The 19854-nt window shown below is 44.9% G+C and overlaps 1 pseudogene across 1 annotated transcript; it reads right to left on the reverse strand.

Moving 5' to 3' along the window:
• Positions 1-1557: 1557 nt before the first annotated feature.
• On the reverse strand, positions 1558-19615 carry LOC311109290 (E3 ubiquitin-protein ligase TRIM39-like; annotated as a pseudogene). The gene is made up of 5 exons: positions 19150-19615; positions 11378-11400; positions 11172-11286; positions 2085-2592; positions 1558-1575 (listed from the first exon to the last, which is right to left on the reverse strand). The product of its transcript is annotated as an E3 ubiquitin-protein ligase TRIM39-like (transcript).
• Positions 19616-19854: the final 239 nt, after the last annotated feature.

Raw genomic sequence — 19854 nt, forward strand, 5'->3', positions numbered from 1 at the left:
GAGATCATGGAGCGGGCAGTCCTTCCCAGGGAGGAAGAGCAGCTCCGTCTTGCCTAGGTTCAGCTTGAGGTGGTGATCCGACATCCACACTGATATGTCTGCCAGACATGCAGAGATGCGATTCGCCACCTGGTTATCAGAAGGGGGAAAGGAGAAAATTAATTGTGTGTCGTCTGCGTAGCAATGATAGGAGAGACCATGTGAGGATATGACAGAGCCAAGTGACTTGGTGTATAGAGAGAATTGGAGAGGGCCTAGAACTGAGCTCTGGGGGACACCAGTGGTAAGAGCACGTGGTGCGGAGACAGATTCTCGCCACGCCACCTGGTAGGAGCGACCTGTCAGGTAGGACGCAATCCAAGAGTGAGCAGCGCCGGAGATGCCCAACTCGGAGAGGGTGGAGAGGAGGATCTGATGGTTCACAGTATCAAAGGCAGCGGATAGGTCTAGAAGGATAAGAGCAGAGGAGAGAGAGTTAGCTTTAGCAGTGCGGAGAGCCTGCGTGACACAGAGAAGAGCAGTCTCAGTTGAATGACCAGTCTTGAAACCTGACTGGTTTGGATCAAGAAGGTCATTCTGAGAGAGATAGCAGGAGAGTTGGCTAGAGACGGCACGCTCAAGAGTTTTGGAGAGAAAATAAAGAAGGGATACTGGTCTGTAGTTGTTGACATCGGAGGGATTGAGTGTAGGTTTTTTGAGGAGGGGTGCAACTCTCGCTCTCTTGAAGACGGAAGGGACATGGCCAGTGGTCAAGGATGAGTTGATGAGCGAGGTGAGGTAAGGGAGAAGGTCTCCGGAAATGGTCTGGAGAAGAGAGGAGGGGATAGGGTCAAGCGGGCAGGTTGTTGGGCGGCCGGCCGTCACAAGTCACAAGATTTCATCTGGAGAGAGAGGGGAGAAAGAAGTCAAAGCATAGGGTAGGGCAGTGTGAGCAGGACCAGCGGTGTCATTTGACTTAATAAATGAGGATCGGATGTCATCAACCTTCTTTTCAAAATGGTTGACGAAGTCATCCACAGAGAGGGAGGAGGGAGGGGGAGGAGGAGGAGGATTCAGCAGGGAGGAGAAGGTGGCAAAGAGCTTCCTAGGGTTAGAGGCAGAGGCTTGAAATTTAGAGTGGTAGAAAGTGGCTTTAGCAGCGGAAACAGAGGAAGAGAATGTAGAGAGGAGGGAGTGAAAAGATGACAGGTCCGCAGGGAGTCTAGTTTTCCTCCATTTCCGCTCGGCTGCCCGGAGCCCTCTAAAATGTAAATGTAAATGTAAGCTCCTCCTCTGACAATAGTATATATCCACTCTCAATTATTTCCTTCCTCTTGACAGACTCTGCTAACACTCCCATGTCCCATTCTGTATTGTAGAAACTTGTGTTTCAATGCTGTTTAGCCACAGTATTTTATTTAACCTTTATTTTGACAGGGAATCATGCTGAGAACAAGGTCTCTTTTTCATTCGAGCCCTGTAATTACAAAAATATACACATCAATACACTATGAAAGCAGAGAGATACATAACACAATCATAAAAAACAAACACAATCTTCAGTAAAAAGGTCACCAATCAGCCATCTGAATTGCCCTAGAGGCACCAAAACATCACATTTTAGACCATTTTGGAGATTATTCCTCAAGTAAGGTGCAGAAAAACTAAAAGCAGTATTATCTGTATGCCTATACAAAACAATTATCTGTAGGCTTATACAAAACATTCATCCCTACAATCAACAAAAACAATTTCATTGTATTTTTAATTATTTTTCTCGAATTTATTATCGAAACGCAGTGGTTGTAGGCCTACTTGTACTTTCAATCAACAGATTACAGCTCATCCAAAACAGTGCCACAAGGATTCTGACAAAAACTAAAAAAAAGTCTGCCCACATTATCCCCATCCTGGCTGATCTCCACTGGTCACCTATCACTCAAAGAACAGGTCTATCAATACATGGATGTGCAAGGAGCATTTGTTTATTTTTATTGAACATTGCTGACTAATTAAAAATGAAAAGACCTAAGCATTGTGGAGTGTTTAACCTCCGCTGTATTTGGCAGTGTGTAATTAGCATTGCAGGGCTGTTCCACTGTTACAAAGGCGTCCTCTGCCAAGATGCTTAGACGCTGGTGTTTGCCGTAATCACCAATTAATGGAAATACTCTCTCAGTGAAAGTGTGTGTGAATGTGTGTATGTGTGTGTTGTTAACAGGGTCAGAGAAGGACAGCGTTGCTTTGTCCCAGTCCAGCTGCACACTGATCCTCTGGGGTTTCTGTGCTACAGTCAGGTCAATGGACGGTCCTGGTGGCGACTGTGCTGTGTATTTTGCATCAAACTGCTTCAATGACCAGTACATACTCTTAACTACTCCCTTCGTTTGGACACCCTCCTGTATCACACCCAGTGACCATAACTGTCCCCAACCTCAATGTCCCAGCTGTGTGTGCCTGAGTGGAAGTCCTCAGAGCCAAGGAGCCATTTATAGCTATCAAATCTCTCTGGGTTGTCAGGAAGCTGCTGTGTCTCTCTGACTCTGACACTGGTCAGATCCTCAGACAGGATGAGAACTGGGTGGGCAGTGTTGGGGTCTAGAATCACAGGAGCTTAACAGAGAGAACACAACACTGTTTTAAAATTATAAGTGATCGGCGTGGATAAACTCAAACATGTATGACATCAGACAGGGAAACTTGGTAAACGGCTGTAAAGTGTCTATAGAAAATATACACCCCCTTGCACAATTTAAACATTTTGTTGCCCTACAGACTGAAAACCATCAGGAAAAAAGTGTTTAAAGTTTCTATCCATGTTTTTGCTTGTTTTATGAATAGTAAATACAAATAATCTTTATTGAATATAAATCAATATTTTCCTATACCTTGTAAACCTGTGAAGCCTCATCTATGGGTCTGATCCAGTATTTATGTTTTATTGAGGTCTGGTATTCCACACAGATTGTCTGTTTATCCTCCTGACAGATGAGCTTGAATTTCTCCCTGTGCAGACTGCATAGCACTTTTGAAGTCTGTTGAAGCTCTCTCCTGTAAGAAGCCCTCACATATGTCCTTTAGAGCCAGGTTAAGGAAAAGCTCTATTGAAGATTTTCTCTTGCGTACAGGACATTCCTTTTCTTCCTTCTCTCCCCAGTGTTTCTGCAGACAGGCTTTACAGATGCTGTGGCTACACAATATAGTAGGACTGGATCCTTGAAGATTTCATGACACAATGGACAGGAGATATGCACAACAATTTGGAAGCCATTTTCTCTCACAGTCACATTCCTTTCTCTGGAATGGCTTCTGGAGGCAACAGTTCACTTCCAAGACTCACCCTTGTTTGGTTAGCAGGGCCTGAAAGTTACAGTTTAGGTGGAATATTCAATGGTTCAGTTTGAACTTGCTTTTTGTAGAAGTCCTGTTTTATGTCCTTAGTCCAACAGAACAGGTACCTAAGAGAGCTGAGAGGGTTGTTCATTACCGTGAGCAGGTGAGTGTCATGGACCTGGTGTATGAGGGGTGGATCTTTACGTTTTATGGGATTGTACAGTATATTACTGTTATAAGGTGGACACTATATAAATAATTACATTGAATATGGATTGTGCTTACCTGCAGTATAGTATGATTACTATTCATGTGTGCATGGTTATTATTGGCATTGGCCGTGACCTTTCCCCTTTGATGATGTCATCACCCAGAGTCGGATCTGTAAAATGCGACTCTACCACATGTTGAATGAGCTGTATCGTTTTTCTGCATTTGTACCGTTTGTACATGGCTGTATAGTGTGGGCATTCCTTGTCAAGTCACTACATATTTTTGGCGACGAGGATAAAACTTGATCAGCATGTACAGGGTGATGTGCTAGCTAGCTAAGAAACAGTGGATGTAGTCAGTTAGCTAGCTAGCTTAATGAGCGAAGGAGAGCTGCCGCCGCTGGAGGGAAACTCCGACGGTGACAATCAGCAGCAAGTAAAAATCGCTAACGAGGATCAAGGACAAGTTGGCGTTACAATGACAATGTTTGGGATGATCACTGAGTTTGAGGAAGAGAACGAGGACAGGACGGAATATGTGGAAAGGTTGGGACACTTTTTCTTGGCAAATGGAATAACAGATGAGGCTAAACAGCGCTCTATTCTCTTGAGTGTGTGTGGGGCTAAAAACATACAAGCTAATGAGGAATTTGGCTACACCACGGAGACCGGGATAAATTATTTTTGTGGATCTAATTGCTCTCGTTCAGACTCACCACAATCCAAAGCCTTCAGTGATTGTCCAGAGGTTCAAGTTTAACTGCCATTTTCAGAAAACAGGTCAGTCTGTTGCTAACTTTGTTGCTGAATTACGTGAACTCTCTGAACATTGTGAATTTGGGGCTATGTTAGAGGACATGCTCCGTGACAGATTAGTCTGTGGCATTAATGAGGACAGCATACAGCGGCGTTTGCTGGGGGAAGCCACACTGACTTTCAAGAGAGCATTGGAACTATCTCAAGGGATGGAGATGGCCGCTAGTAATGCTAAAACATATTTAAAAGGCCAACAGTGGAAGTTGTGCAGTGCAACAGGTGACAAAAGAGGCGGCAGGAAAAAGGGGAAAAACAGTGGAATGTTTCAGATGTGGGGGAACACATTATGCAAACAACTGTATGTTCAAGGATACTGTCTGTCACAATTGCAACAAAAAGGGACATTTAGCTAAAAAATGCAGGGGTCCTAGGAGCAAGCCAGAGGGTGGGCAGACTGGGCAGGGCAAGTTCACAGCAACAAAGCCATAGTCAGCAGCACACCACCTAGAGAGCACAGAGGAGGAGGAAGAGCATTGTTCCTACAACATGTTTAATGTGAGTGAGCAGAGCCTATCTATTCTACAGTGAAGGTAGATGGAAAGCAGATGAGGATGGAGGTTGACATGGGGGCCTTTGCCTCTGTCATCAGTGAGGAGACCTACAAACAAATGTGGGGCTCTCACACCGGCAGGGATCAGACTGTGTACGTACACCGGGGAGACCATACCATTGCTGGGGGCTCTAGAGGTGGACATTGCATACAACAGCCAGGAAGCGAGAGCACGGCTCCTGGTGGTGAAAGGGAATGGGCCTAGTTTACTAGGGCGTGACTGGCTCACCAAAATACAACTGAACTTGGGTGAGATAAAACACACACAAGTGACTGAGGATGTCATTCAAAAGTACCCAGAGATTTTCAAAGATGAACTGGGCACACTACAGGGCACAGCAGTTAAGCTGTTTGTGGATCCTCAGGTCGAGCCTCACTTTTTGAAGCCCAGGACAGAGCCTTACGTCATGAAAAAAAAAGTGGATGATGAGTTAGAATGGCTGCAGGAAACAAACATCATTTTCTCCCATTCAGTTCTCCTGCTGGGCAGCTCCAATCGTTCCTGTTCTGAAAAGTGACATCACGGTGCATATATGTGGGGACTACAAATTCACCATCAACAGGGCCTCTAAACTGGACGCTTACCCGCTGCCGCGGAGTGGTGTCCAAGTCCAGCCATTTTCCAGAGGACAATGGACAATCTGCTGCAGGGTACCTGGATGACATCCGGGTTACAGGGGAGACAGAGGAGGAGCACCTCCACCATCTGGACCAGGTTTTAAAGAGATTGTCTGAGGCAGTGCTGCGCCTGAAGCATAGCAAGTGCACATTCCAAGCACAGAGTGTGACACACCTAGGTCACAAGATCACAGTGCAGGGTCTGTGTCCTGTGGAGGAGAAAGTCAGGGCAATCAAGGATGCTCCAAACCCCAAGAACGTGTCCGAGCTCAGGTCGTTCCTGGGCATGGTGAACTACTATGGTAAGTTCCTCCCTGAGCTGTCAACAGTGTTGGCTCCACTTCATCAGCTGCTACACAAAGACTGTAAATGGAAGTGGGGGCCAGTACAAGAGAAAACTTTCAAGGAAATGAAAGCACTACTACAATCAGCACTGGTTTATTTTGACCAAAACAAAGAGATCATCCTGTCATGTGATGCCTCGCCCTATGGCGTCGGGGCAGTACTCTCTCATCATATGGAGGACGAGTCAGAGAAACCCATTGGATTCGCATCACGCACGCTGACGAGTGCTGAGAAGGGTTATTCCCAGTTAGAAAAGGAAGGTCTGGCCATAGTCTTTGCTGTGAAACGCTTTCATCAGTACCTCTACGGTCATCATTTTACCATATGCACTGACCACAAACCATTGATGGAGAGATTGTCAAACTCACCTGTGAATGCCAAACAGATCAAACAGTGGACAGACCGGGATCCTATCATGGCCCAAGTGAAAAGATTCCTTATGCAGGGTTGGCCTCCTGTCATAGAGGATGATGACTGAGACATTATGCAAAGCGCAAAACTGAGCTGAACATCCCATGGAGCACCATTAAAACCATTATTTAAAAATGTAAAGAATATGGCACAACAACAAACCTGCTAAGAGAAGGCCGCCCACCAAAACTCACAGACCAGGCAAGGAGGGCATTAAATCAGAGAGGCATCAAAGAGACCAAAGATAACCCTGAAGGAGCTGCAAGGCGCCACAGCGGAGATTGGAGTATCTGTCCATAGGACCACTTTAAGCCGTACACTTCACAGAGCTGGGCTTTACGGAAGAGTGGCCAGAAAAAAGCCATTGCTTAAAGAAAAAAATAAGCAAACACGTTTGGTGTTCGCCAAAAGCCATGTGGGAGACTCCCCAAACATATGGAAGAAGGTACTATGGTCAGATGAGACTAAAATTGAGCATTTTGGCCATCAAGGAAAACGCTATGTCTGGCGCAAACCCAACACCTCTCATCACCCCGAGAACACCACCATGGTGGTGGCAGCATCATGCTGTGGGGATGTTTTTCCATCGGCAGGGACTGGGAAACTGGTCAGAATTGAAGGAATGATGGATGGGGCTAAATACAGGGAAATTTTTGAGGGAAACCTGTTTCAGTCTTCCAGAGATTTGAGACTGGGACGGAGGTTCACCTTCCAGCAGGACAATGACCCTAAGCAAACTGCTAAAGCAACACTTGAGTGGTTTAAGGGGAAACATTTAAATGTCTTGGAATGGCCTAGTCAAAGCCCTAGACCCCAATCCAATTAAGAATCTGTGGTATGACTTAAAGATTGCTGTACACCAGTGGAACCCATCCAACTTGAAGGAGCTGGAGCAGTTTTGCCTTGAAGAAAAAACATTTAGCATCTTCAAAGTGGTAGGCATGTTGTGTAAATCAAATGATACAACCCCCCCAAAAATCCATTTTAATTCCAGGTTGTAAGGCAACAAATAGGAAAAATGCCAAGGGGGGTGAATACTTTCACAAGCCACTGGATCACCACCAGTCCTGTCCCACTACAGCCAGACTAACTAACCGTTTTGTCCTTTTACAGAGACCTTCCCTGGTAAGATTCTCAGAGGGGAGAGCTTGCAGTAACTACCAAAATATGGAAAGACTTTCACATTGAAAGTGTGTAAAGGTGTTCTTATCAGGGTCAGAGAATAACAGCTCTCCTTTGTCCCAGTCCAGCTATACTCTGATCGTCTGGGGTTTCTTTGCCACTGGGAGTACACTGGTTGATTCTGGTGGGGAAAACGCACCGTATTTATGTTTGAAGTGCCAGGATCGCCAGTGTCCACTCTTAACTGCTGCCTTCCTCTGGACAGACCTTTCTATCACACCCAGCGACCAGAATGTATTGTTCAAAACCTCAACGTCCCAGCTGTGTGTCCCTGAGTTAAAGCCCTCAGAACCCAAGATCCATACATAGTCAACAAACCTCTCTGGGTTATCAGGAAGCTGCAGTGTCTCATTGCTGTGTTTCTCACTGGTCAGATCCTCAGACATCAAGAGATCTGGGTGGGCAGTGTTTGGGTCCAGAGTGACAGGAGCTGAGTGAAGAGAGCAGATTTACTACACTGAACAAAAACGCAACATGTCAAGTGTTGGACCCATGCTTCATGAGCTGAAATAAAAGATCCTAGAAATGTTTAATACGTACAAAAACTTTATTTCTCTCAAATGTTGTGCATAAATTTGTTTACATCCCTGTTAGTGAGCATTTCAACAAGATGATTAAACAGCATGATCATTACACAGGTGCACCTTGTGCTGGGGACAATAAACAGCCACTTTAAAATGTGCAGTTTTTTTTCACACAACACAATTCCACAGATGTATCAAGTTTTGAGAGAGCGTGCAATTGGCATGCTGACTGCCGGAATGTCCACCAGAGCTGTTGTCAGATAATTAAATGTTCAAACCAGGGGAAGCTCATCTGCGTCCTGGTCGTCTTTACCAGGGTCTTGACCTGACTGCAGTTCGGCGTCGTAACCGACTTCTGTGGGAAAATGTTCACCTTCGATGGCCACTGGCACGCTGGAGAAGTGTGCTCTTCATGGATGAATCCCGGTTTCAACTGTACTGGGCAGATGACAGACAGTGTGTATGGCGTCGTGTGGGCGAGAGGTTTGCTGATGTCAACGTTGTGAACAGAGTGCCCCATGGTGGCGGTGGGGTTATGGTATGGGCAGGCATAAGCTATAGACAACCAACGTACAGTGGGGAAAAAAAGTATTTAGTCAGCCACCAATTGTGCAAGTTCTCCCACTTAAAAAGATGAGAGAGGCCTGTAATTTTCATCATAGGTACACGTCAACTATGACAGACAAAATGAGAGAAAAAAATCAAGAAAATCACATTGTAGGATTTTTAATGAATTTATTTGCAAATTATGGTGGAAAATAAGTATTTGGTCAATAACAAAAGTTTCTCAATACTTTGTTATATACCCTTTGTTGGCAATGACACAGGTCAAACGTTTTCTGTAAGTCTTCACAAGGTTTTCACACACTGTTGCTGGTATTTTGGCCCATTCCTCCATGCAGATCTCCTCTAGAGCAGTGATGTTTTGGGGCTGTCGCTGGGCAACACGGACTTTCAACTCCCTCCAAAGATTTTCTATGGGGTTGAGATCTGGAGACTGGCTAGGCCACTCCAGGACCTTGAAATGCTTCTTACGAAGCCACTCCTTCGTTGCCCGGGCGGTGTGTTTGGGATCATTGTCATGCTGAAAGACCCAGCCACGTTTCATCTTCAATGCCCTTGCTGATGGAAGGAGGTTTTCACTCAAAATCTCACGATACATGGCCCCATTCATTATTTCCTTTACACGGATCAGTCGTCCTGGTCCCTTTGCAGAAAAACAGCCCAAAAGCATGATATTTCCACCCCCATGCTTCACAGTAGGTATGGTGTTCTTTGGATGCAACTCAGCATTCTTTGTCCTCCAAACACGACGAGTTGAGTTTTTACCAAAAAGTTATATTTTGGTTTCATCTGACCATATGACATTCTCCCAATCCTCTTCTGGAAAATCCAAATGCACTCTAGCAAACTTCAGACGGGCCTGGACATGTACTGGCTTAAGCAGGGGGACACGTCTGGCACTGCAGGATTTGAGTCCCTGGCGGCGTAGTGTGTTACTGATGGTAGGCTTTGTTACTTTTGTCCCAGCTCTCTGCAGGTCATTCACTAGGTCCCCCCGTGTGGTTCTGGGATTTTTGCTCACCGTTCTTGTGATCATTTTGACCCCACGGGTGAGATCTTGCGTGGAGCCCCAGATCGAGGGAGATTATCAGTGGTCTTGTATGTCTTTCATTTCCTAATAATTGCTCCCACAGTTGATTTCTTCAAACCAAGCTGCTTACCTATTGCAGATTCAGTCTTCCCAGCCTGGTGCAGGTCTACAATTTTGTTTCTGGTGTCCTTTGACAGCTCTTTGGTTTTGGCCATAGTGGAGTTTGGAGTGTGACTGTTTGAGGTTGTGGACAGGTGTATTTTATACTGATAACAAGTTCAAACAGGTGCCATTAATACAGGTAACGAGTGGAGGACAGAGGAGCCTCTTAAAGAAGAAGTTACAGGTCTGTGAGAGCCAGAAATCTTGCTTGTTTGTAGGTGACCAAATACTTATTTTCCACCATAATTTGCAAATAAATTCATTAAAAATCCTACAATGTGATTTTCTGGATTTTATTTTCTCAATTTGTCTGTCATAGTTGACGTGTACCTATGATGAAAATTACAGGCCTCTCTCATCTTTTTAAGTGGGAGAACTTGCACAATTGGTGGCTGACTAAATACTTTTTTCCCCCACTGTAATTGCATTTTATCGATGGCAATTTGAATGCACAGAGATACTGTGACGAGATCCTGAGGCCCATTGTCGTGCCATTCATCCGCCGCAATCACCTCATGTTTTAGCACGATAATGCACAGCCCCATGTCACAAGGATCTGTACACAATTGATGGAAGCTGAACATTTCCCTGTTCTTCCATGGCCTGCATACTCACCAGACATGTCACCCATTGAGCATTTTTTTATTTTTTTATTTTACCTTTATTTACCTAGGCAAGTCAGTTAAGAACAAATTTTTATTTACAATGACGGCCTACACCGGCCAAACCCGGACGACGCTGGGCCAATTGTGCAGACTCCCAATCACGGCCAATCACGGCCGGTTGTGATACAGCCTGGAATCAAACCAGGGGGTCTGTAGTGACGCTTCAAGCACTGAGATGCAGTGCCTTAGACCGCTGCGCCACTCGGGAGCCCATGTTTGGGATGCTCTGGATCGACGTGTACGACAACGTGTTCCAGTTCCCGACAATATCCAGCAACTTCGCACAGCCATTGAAGAGGAGGGGGACAACATTCCACAGGCCACAATCAACAGCCTGATCAACTCTATGCGAAGGAGATGTGCCACGCTGCATGAGGCAAATGGTCACACCAGATACTAACTGGTTTTATGATCCACGCCCCTACTTTTTGTTTTTTAAAGGTACAGTATCTGTGACCAACCGATGCATATCTGTATTCCCAGTCATGTGAAATCTATAGATTAGGGCCTAATGCATGTATTTAAATTAACTGATTTCCTTATATGAACTGTAACTCAGTAAAATCTTTGAAATTGTTGCACGTTGCGTTTATATTTTTGTTCAGTGTAGATTAGAACTGTGGGTGATTTCTAGTTGGTGCTGTTTTCTGGATGCCAAGAAGAACAAGTCAAGTTAATAATAGTTGTGTACAACTGCTATTGATACTGGTTAATTGTACTGCACAGTTGATGGTCAGGCAGATAAATGCATTTTAGTCTCATAAATTCATATTTATTTACTGTATTTCACAATCCCCTGCATCTTCTCCCAGACTCTGAACTGCAGGTTGTCCAGGTGTTTGGCCACATCTATCAGCAATCCTGAGACCAGCTGTAGATCCGGCGGTAGTGTGCACTAGGTTCTGAAAAAACATTGAGTGCTGCTGTTGCTGTAGGGTTGGGTTCAGGACCACAGAGAAGAAAAAGAAAGAAGGCCGATCACTTACCTTTCCACTGTGGGCTTGCAGTTCTACAGAACAAAAGAACAGATTGAGTCAATCAATCAATCAATATTAAATCAGTCAACCGATAAACATACCCCAACATTTTACATTTTGAGAGCACAGCCCTGACAAGAGGAAAATCAGTCTACCTCCGCCCTCAACTTCCAAACTTGTCTCCGTGCTGTTTGTTGCTACTTGGCTATCTGCCAAATGTTTTTTTGTTTTTTTACTTTTAACTCATTTACCAACGTCTTCGTGTTTTCCTCGCTCTACTTTTTTCATTCAACTTTTTCACCTTGGACGCTTTATCTGGACATGTTTCTACAGGACCTCCACCAGCCCAAAAAGTTAAGTAGTAACATTAACACTATGCCATCCAATTGCAGTCGCTGTACTCATAATATACAGGAGAACTATCGCCTTATGGTGAGGATAGCCGAGTTGCAAGCACAGCTTCAGATACAATCGTTAGGCAAGGGCAATTTAAGTGTAGGAAAGGATGAAACAGCGTCTGTGCCTGCCACCAGTAAGTACAGATAGTAGTATAAATCGCCCCGAACAGTCCCCGGAGCCGGACAATTTTCTCAAGGCTTCTGGAAAGAAATGCTGTCGGCATGCTCATTCAGCCGACAGAAACTTTCAACCGGTTCTCCCCATTAAGCAATGAGTCGGAGTCAGAGGCCGAGCCTTCTCAGGTCTCTCCTCCACCCGTTGTGGGGTCTGAGCCGCCGAAACCTCCCTCCATTAGCTCTGACAAATTGAAAACCCTAGTCATTGGCGACTCCATTACCCACAATATTAGACTTCAAAATAATCATCCATCGATCATACACTGTTTACCAGGGGGCAGGGCTGTTAAGGCTAATCTGAAGATGGTGCTGGCTAAGGCTAAAACTGGCGAGTGTAGAGAGTATAGGGATATTGTTATCCACGTTGGCACCAACAATGTTAGGATGAAACAGTCAGAGGTCACCAAGAGAAACATCGCTTCAGCGTGTAAATTAGCTAGAAATGTGTCGGCATCGAGTAATTGTCTCTGGCCCCCTCCCAGTTAGGGGGAGTGATGAGTTCTACAGCAGTCTCACAACTCAATCGATGGTTGAAAACTGTTTTCTGCCCCTCCCTAATGATAGAATCTGTAGATAATTTTCGACTTTTGAGCTTCTAGTCATGAAATCTATGCAGCCTACTCAATCCCTTTCTATAGCTATGGTTTACAGGCCTCCTGGGCCATATACAGCGTTCCTCACTGAGTTCTCTGAATTCCTATCGGACCTCGTAGTCACGGCAAATAATATTCTAATTTTTGGTGACTTTAATATTCACATGGAAAAGTCCACAGACCCACTCCAAAAGGCTTTCGGAGCCATCATTGACTCAGTGGGTTTTGTCCAACATGTCTCCGGATCATTGCCACGGACATACCCTGGATCTAGTTTTGTCCCGTGGAATAAATATTGTGGATCTAAATTTCCTCATAATCCTGGACTATCGGACCACCATCTTATTACGTTTGAAATCGCAACAAATAATCTGCTCAGACCCCAACCAAGGATCATCAAAAGCTGTGCTATAAATTCTCGGACAACCCAAAGATTCCTAAATGCCCTTCCAGACTCCTTCCACCTACCCAAGGACGTCGGAGTACAAAAATCGGTTAACCACCTAACTGAGGATCTAAATGTAACCTTGCGTAATGCCCTAGACGCAGTCACACCCCTAAAAACAAAAAACATTTGTCACAATACATTTGCTCCCTAGTATACAGAAAATACCCGAGCCCTGAAGCAAGCTTCCAGAAAATTGGAACGGAAATGGCGCTCTACCAAACTGGAAATCTTCCGACTAGCTTGAAAAGATAGTACCGTGCAATTTCGAAGAGCCCTCACTGCTGCTCGATCATTCTATTTTTCCAACCTAATTGAGGAGAATAAGAACAATCCAACATTTATGTTTGATACTGTTGCAAAGCGAACTAAAAAGCAGCATTCAACAAGAGAGGATGGCTTTCACTACAGCAGTGATCAATTCATGAACTTCTTCGATCAAAAGATCATGATCATTAGAAAGCAAATTACGGACTCCTCTTTGAACCTGCATATTTCTCCAAAGCTCAGTTGTCCTGAGTCTGCACAGAACTGCCAGGACCTAGGATCAATGGAGACACAAGTTTTTTCATCCTGTATCTCTCGACACATTCATGAAAATAGTCATGGCCTATAAACCCTCAAGCTGCATACTGGACCCTATTCCAACTAAACGACTGAAAGAGTTACTTCCTGTGCTTGGCCCTCCTATGTTGAACATAATAAATGGCTCCCTATCCACTGGATGTGTACCAAACTCACTAAAAGTGGCAGTAATAAAGCCTCTTGAAAAAGCCAAACCTTGACCCGGAAAATGTAAAAAACGATCGGCCTATATCAAAACTCCCATTCCTCTCAAATATTTTAGAAAAAGCTGTTGCGCAGCAACTCACTGCCTTCCTGAAGACAAATAATGTATACGAAATGCTTCAGTCTGGTTTTAGACCCCATCATAGCACTGAGACTGTACTCGTGAAGGTGGTAAATTACCTTTTAATGGTGTCAGACCAAGGCTCTGCATCTGTCCTCGTGCCCCTAGACCTTAGTGCGGCTTTTGACACCATCGATCACCACATTCTTTTGGAGAGATTAGAAACCCAAATTGGTCTACACGGACAAGTTCTTGCCTGGTTTAGATCTTATCTGTCGGAAAGATATCAGTTTGTCTCTGTGGATGGTTTGTCCTCTGACAAATCAATTGTACGTTTCGGCGTTCCTCAAGGTTCCGTTTTAGGACCACTATTTTAGTTTTCACTATATATTCTACCTCTTGGTGATGTCATTCGGAAACACAATGTCAACTTTCACTGCTATGCGGACGACACACAGCTGTACATTTTGATGAAACATTGTGAAGCCCCAACATTGCCTACCCTGGAAGCCTGTGTTTCAGACATAAGGAAGTGGATGGCGGCAAATGTTTTACTTTTAAACTCTGACAAAACAGAGATTCTAGTTCTAGGTCCCAAGAAACAAAGAGATCTGCTGTTGGATCTGACAATTAATCTTGATGGTTGTACAGTCGTCTCAAATAAAACTGTGAAGGACCTCTGCATTACTCTGGATCCTGATCTCTCTTTTGACAAATGTATATTTAAAGGGGAGCTTTTTTCCATCTTTGTAACATTGCAAAAGTCAAAAACATTTTGTCCAAAAATGATGCAGGAAAGCGAATCCATGCTTTTGTCACTTCTAGATTAGACTACTGCAATGCTCTACTCTCTGGCTACCTGGATAAAGCACCAAATAAACTTCAGTTAGTGCTAAACACAGCTGCTAGAATCTTGACTAGAACCAAAAAATGTGATCACATTCCCCCAGTGCTGGCTTCCTGTTAAGGCTAGGGCTGAGTTCAAGGTTTTTTGCTAACCTACTAAGCATTACATGGTGTTGCTCCTACCTATCTCTCCGATTTGGTCCTGCCGTACATGCCTACACATACGCTACAGTCACAAGACGCAGGTCTCCTTATTGTCCCTACAATTTCTAAGCAAACAGCTGGAGGCAGGGCTTTCTACTATAGAGCTCCAATTTTATGGAATGGTCTAATAATAATAATATGCCATTTAGCAGACGCTTTTATCCAAAGCGACTTACAGTCATGCGTGCATACATTTTTGTGTATGGGTGGTCCCGGAGATCGAACCCACTACCCTGGCGTTACAAGCGCCGTGCTCTACCAGCTGAGCTACAGAGGTCTGCCTATCCATGTGAGAGACGCAGACTCTGTCTCAACCTTTAAGTCTTTACTGAAGACTCATCTCTTCAGTAGGTACTATGATTGCGTGTGGTCTGGCCCAGGGGTGCGAAGGTGAACGGCAAGGCACTGGAGCAACGAACCACCCTTGCTGTCTCTGCCTGGCCGGCTCCCCTCTCTCCACTGGGATTCTCTGCCTCTGACCCTATTAAGGGGGCTGAGTCACTGGCTTACTAGTGCTCTTCCATGCCGTCCCTAGGACTTGAGTGGGTTGAGTCACAGACGTGATCTTCCTGTCCGGTTTTGCGCTCCCTCTGGCTCGTGCGGTGGAGGAGATCTTCATGGGCTATACTCAGCCTTGCCTCATGGGAAGTAAATTGGTGGTCTGTTGATATCCCTCTAGTGGTGTGGGGGCTGTGCTTTGGCAAAGTGGGTGCCTGGTTGGCCCTGTCCTGGGGTATCGTCGGACGGGGCCACAGTGTCCCCCGACCCACCCCTGTTTCAGCCTCCAGTGTCTATGCTGCAATAGTCTATGTATTGGGGGGCTAGGGTCAGTGTGTTATATCTGGTGTAATTCTCCAGTCTTATTTGGTGTCCTGTGTGAATTTAAGTATGCTCCCTCTGATTCTCTCCCTCCCCTCCCGAAGGACCTGAGCCCTAGGATCATGCCTCAGGACTACCTGGCCTGATGTCTCCTGGCTGCCCCCATTCCACCTGGTCGTGCTGCTGCTCCAGTTTCAACTGTTCTTCCTGCGGCTATGGAACCCTGACCTGTTTCACCGGACATGCTACCTTGTCCCGGACCTGCTGTTTTCGACTCTTTCTCTCTCTCTCGCTCTCTACCGCACCTGCTGTCTCGACCTCTGAATGCTCGGCTATGAATAGCCAACTGACATGTCTCCTGAGGTACTGACCTGTTGCACCCTCTACAACCACTGTGATTATTATTTGACCCTGCTGGTCATCTATGAATGTTTGAACATCTTGAAGAACAATCTGGCCTTAATGGCCATGTACTCTTATAATCTCCACCCGACACAGCCAGAAGAGGACTGGCCACCCCTCAGAGCCTAGTTCCTCTCTAGGTTTCTTCCTAGGTTCCTGCCTTTCAGGGAGTCTTTCCTAGCCACCATGCTTCTACATCTGCATTGCTTGCTGTTTGGGGTTTTAGGCTGGGTTTCTGCATAGCACTTTGTGACATCTGCTGATGTGAAAAGGGCTTTATAAATACATTTGATTGATTGATTGATTGGCCTGCAGGAATGAGATGTCTTCAGCTTTCATCTCCTCCTCTACGGCTCTGATTGTGTCTGAAAGTGATGATATCTCTCTGCTCATTCCCTCAATCTTCTCATTTATCATACGGCTCTTCTGCTTTTCTTCCTCCCTCAGAACAGCTATCCTCACCTCCTTTTCCTCTCGTAGAAACTGGTGGAGCTTCTGGTAAGCTTTTTTAATCATTATCTCTGTGTGCTGGGTCTGGTTCTGGAGACTAAATGTTATGATGTTTACCCACAAAATACTGTGAGTCGAATACCTACAATTCTCTGTTCTCTTATTACTAGTCATCCTCACCTTAATGTGCTTGACTTTTTGGTCACAGGTTTGTTTAACTTTATTAAAGACCTCCAGTTTCTCCTGTAAGGGCTTCAGGAAAGTCTGTAGTTCCTCCTGGAATGAGAGAATGTTTTATTGAAGAGAAATGTTCCTTTTTTCATTACAGAGTTTATCTACATGGAAGAAAGGTGAATGGACTGCTCTCCTCTGGGTTTAAGTCAGGTATGTGAGTGTACAGTAGGTGTGTCACGTGTGTGTGTGGTTAGATAAGATATATCTGTTTTACAGGAATGAGGAAATTATTCTTCACTATGAAAAGTACTTGAAAAATATCAGCGGTACACCGCTCTGAGGGGTAAACGCAAATAAACAACGTTTTTTTGCCTAACAGTTTAACCACCTTTTGCAGAAAAATGCATTGAAAGTATAGGGAGCGTTACCCCATTCTTAGACGCTAACTACTTTAGCGCCTATTGATGAAATTATCTTCTGACCTGGGAGCTTTGTTAAGAGCCTCTAAACATCAACACGCATCGCTTGCGGTATTGTTTTGGAAACATAAGGAACGTATCTTTCATATCAGCGAAAAATAATAGTAAAAAAAAAAAGGTTAATAACTACACACCTTTATAGGGTTACGGTTAGTGTTTCCACACTGACATATCTCGATGTTACAGCGCTTGTTTAAGGAAGACAGACGGAAGACATAGCCGTCACCTGTGCTAATTAGCTATCTAGCTTGCTTCGAACACCTGTGTGTAAGCTGACTGTAGTTCGTCAAGTAGAGGCACACACATTGTATGGATCTGTGCAAAGCTGCTACAGTAAGTGTATATTTTTTATTTGAAAGATTATTTCTCGCTGACATGAAAACTGTTTTGAAAGCAATGATTATTGACGTTTCTAAAAGGTAAGTTAAAACACAGCGTTGGAATTGTAGTTTACATGGAGCCAAATGTGGGCAATTGTAATGGCTGAAAACCCTACGGAAAATAAGGGTTTTCGAGAGCTAAGGGAGCGTTAGTTTACCCACCTAGTTTTTACTCTGAAAAACACACTGGTGTCACACACACAGATAGAACAACAAATTGATACTATACTGTATCTGACATGTTTTTGTATATTAAATGCAGATCGTTATGCTACTGTACCTTTTGATAATGTGCAGTTTCATCCATCAAATCAAATCAAATTGTATTTGTCACATGCGCTGAATACAACAGGTGTAGACTTTACAGTGAAATGCTTACTTACAAGCCCTTAACCAACAATGCAGTTTTAAGAAAGAATACCTAAAAAATAAATACAATATAAAATAATACCAAATAAAAGTAACACATAATTAAAGAGCAACAGTAAAAATAACAATAGCGAGGCTACATACGGGTACCGAGTCAATGTGCGGGGGCACCAGTTAGTCGAGGTAATTGAGGTAATATGTACATGTAGGTAGAGTTATTAAAGTGACTATGCATAGATAATAAACAGAGTAGCTGCAGCGTAAAAGGGGGGGGCAATGCAAATAGTCTGGGTAGCCATTTGATTAGATGTTCAGGAGTCTTATGGCTTGGGGGTAGAAGCTGTTTAGAAGCCTCTTGGACCTAGACTTGACACTCCGGTACCGCTTGCCGTGCGGTAGCAAAGAGAACAGTCTATGACTAGGATGGCTGGAGACTTTGACAATTTTTAGGTCCTTCCTCTGACACCGCCTGGTATAGAGGTCCTGGATGGCAGGAAGCTTGGCCCCAGTGATGTACTGGGCCGTACGCACTACCCTCTGTAGTGCCTTGCGGTCGGAGGCTGAGCAGTTGCCATACCAGGCAGTGATGCAACCAGTCAGGATGCTCTCGATGGTGCAGCTGTAGAACCTTATGAGAATCTGAGGACCCATGTCAAATCTTTTCAGTCTCCTTAGGGGGAATAGGTTTTGTCGTGTCCTCTTCACGACTGTCTTGGTGTGCTTGGACCATGTTAGTTTGTTGGTGATGTGGACACCAAGGAACTTGAAGCTCTCAACCTGCTCCACTACAGCCCTGTTGATGAGAATGGGGGCGTGCTCGGTCCTCTTCTTTTTCCTGTAGTCCACAATCATCTCCTTTGTCTTGATCACGTTGAGGGAGAGGTTGTTTTCCTGGCACCACACGGCCAGGTCTCTGACCTCCTCCCTATAGGCTGTCTCGTCGTTGTCGGTGATCAGGCCTACCACTGTTGTGTCATCAGCAAACTTTATGATGGTGTTGGAGTAGTGCCTGGCCATGCAGTCATGAGTGAACAGGGAGTACAGGAGGGGACTGAGCATGCACCCCTGAAGGGCCCCCGTGTTGAGGATCAGCGTGGCGGATGTGTTGTTACCTACCCTTACCACCTGGGGGCGGCCCGTCAGGAAGTCCAGGATCCAATTGCAGAGGGAGGTGTTTAGTCCCAGGGTCTTTAACTTAGTGCCATGGGGCAGCGGTTGTGGTTTTTATGTTTTCTGGAGGCCTGGCACACCACACAGATGGGCTGTTTGTCCTCCAGACAGAAGAGCTTGAGTTTCTCCCTGTGTAGACTGCAGAGCTCCTCAAACACCCCTGAATCTCTCTGACTCCTCTCCAATAAGAAAGACTCACATAGGTTCTTTAAGACCAGGTTACAGGGACGATTGCCTTTCGAATTGCTTCTCTTCCTGCACACTGGACATTCCCGATGTCGCCTCTGTTTCCAGTGTTCCTGCAGACAGGCTTTACAGACGCTGTGGCTACACAACAGGACAACAGGATCCTTGAAGATATCATGGCAAATAGGACAGGAGAGATCCTCCTCTGGGAGAGCTGATCTGGGATCTTTTGTTCTTTGGATTATAGACAAGGATTCAGCACCCAATCTAAGTTTATAGAAGGTGGAGTCAAGCAAGTTGTTCATCTTTTCAACAGCTGATCTGGTAGCCATGTTATGTCCTAGTCACATCAGCATCTCGTCAACACTAAAAAAGTACTTCCTATTCACAAATTCTTCTTCTTCTTCGAGATTGGGTTGGCGGATCGCATCCAACTTTTAAGGTGCATACACCGCCACCTACTGTACTGGAGTGTGAGGTCACACAGCCTACCTACATTGAATCATCTTCATTAGTCCTGTTCCTCTAAGAAAGTGAAATAGAG

The sequence above is a fragment of the Coregonus lavaretus genome (genome assembly GCF_964263955.1).
Source record: "Coregonus lavaretus genome assembly, chromosome: 34".
NCBI classification, from domain to species: Eukaryota; Metazoa; Chordata; class Actinopteri; order Salmoniformes; family Salmonidae; genus Coregonus; species Coregonus lavaretus.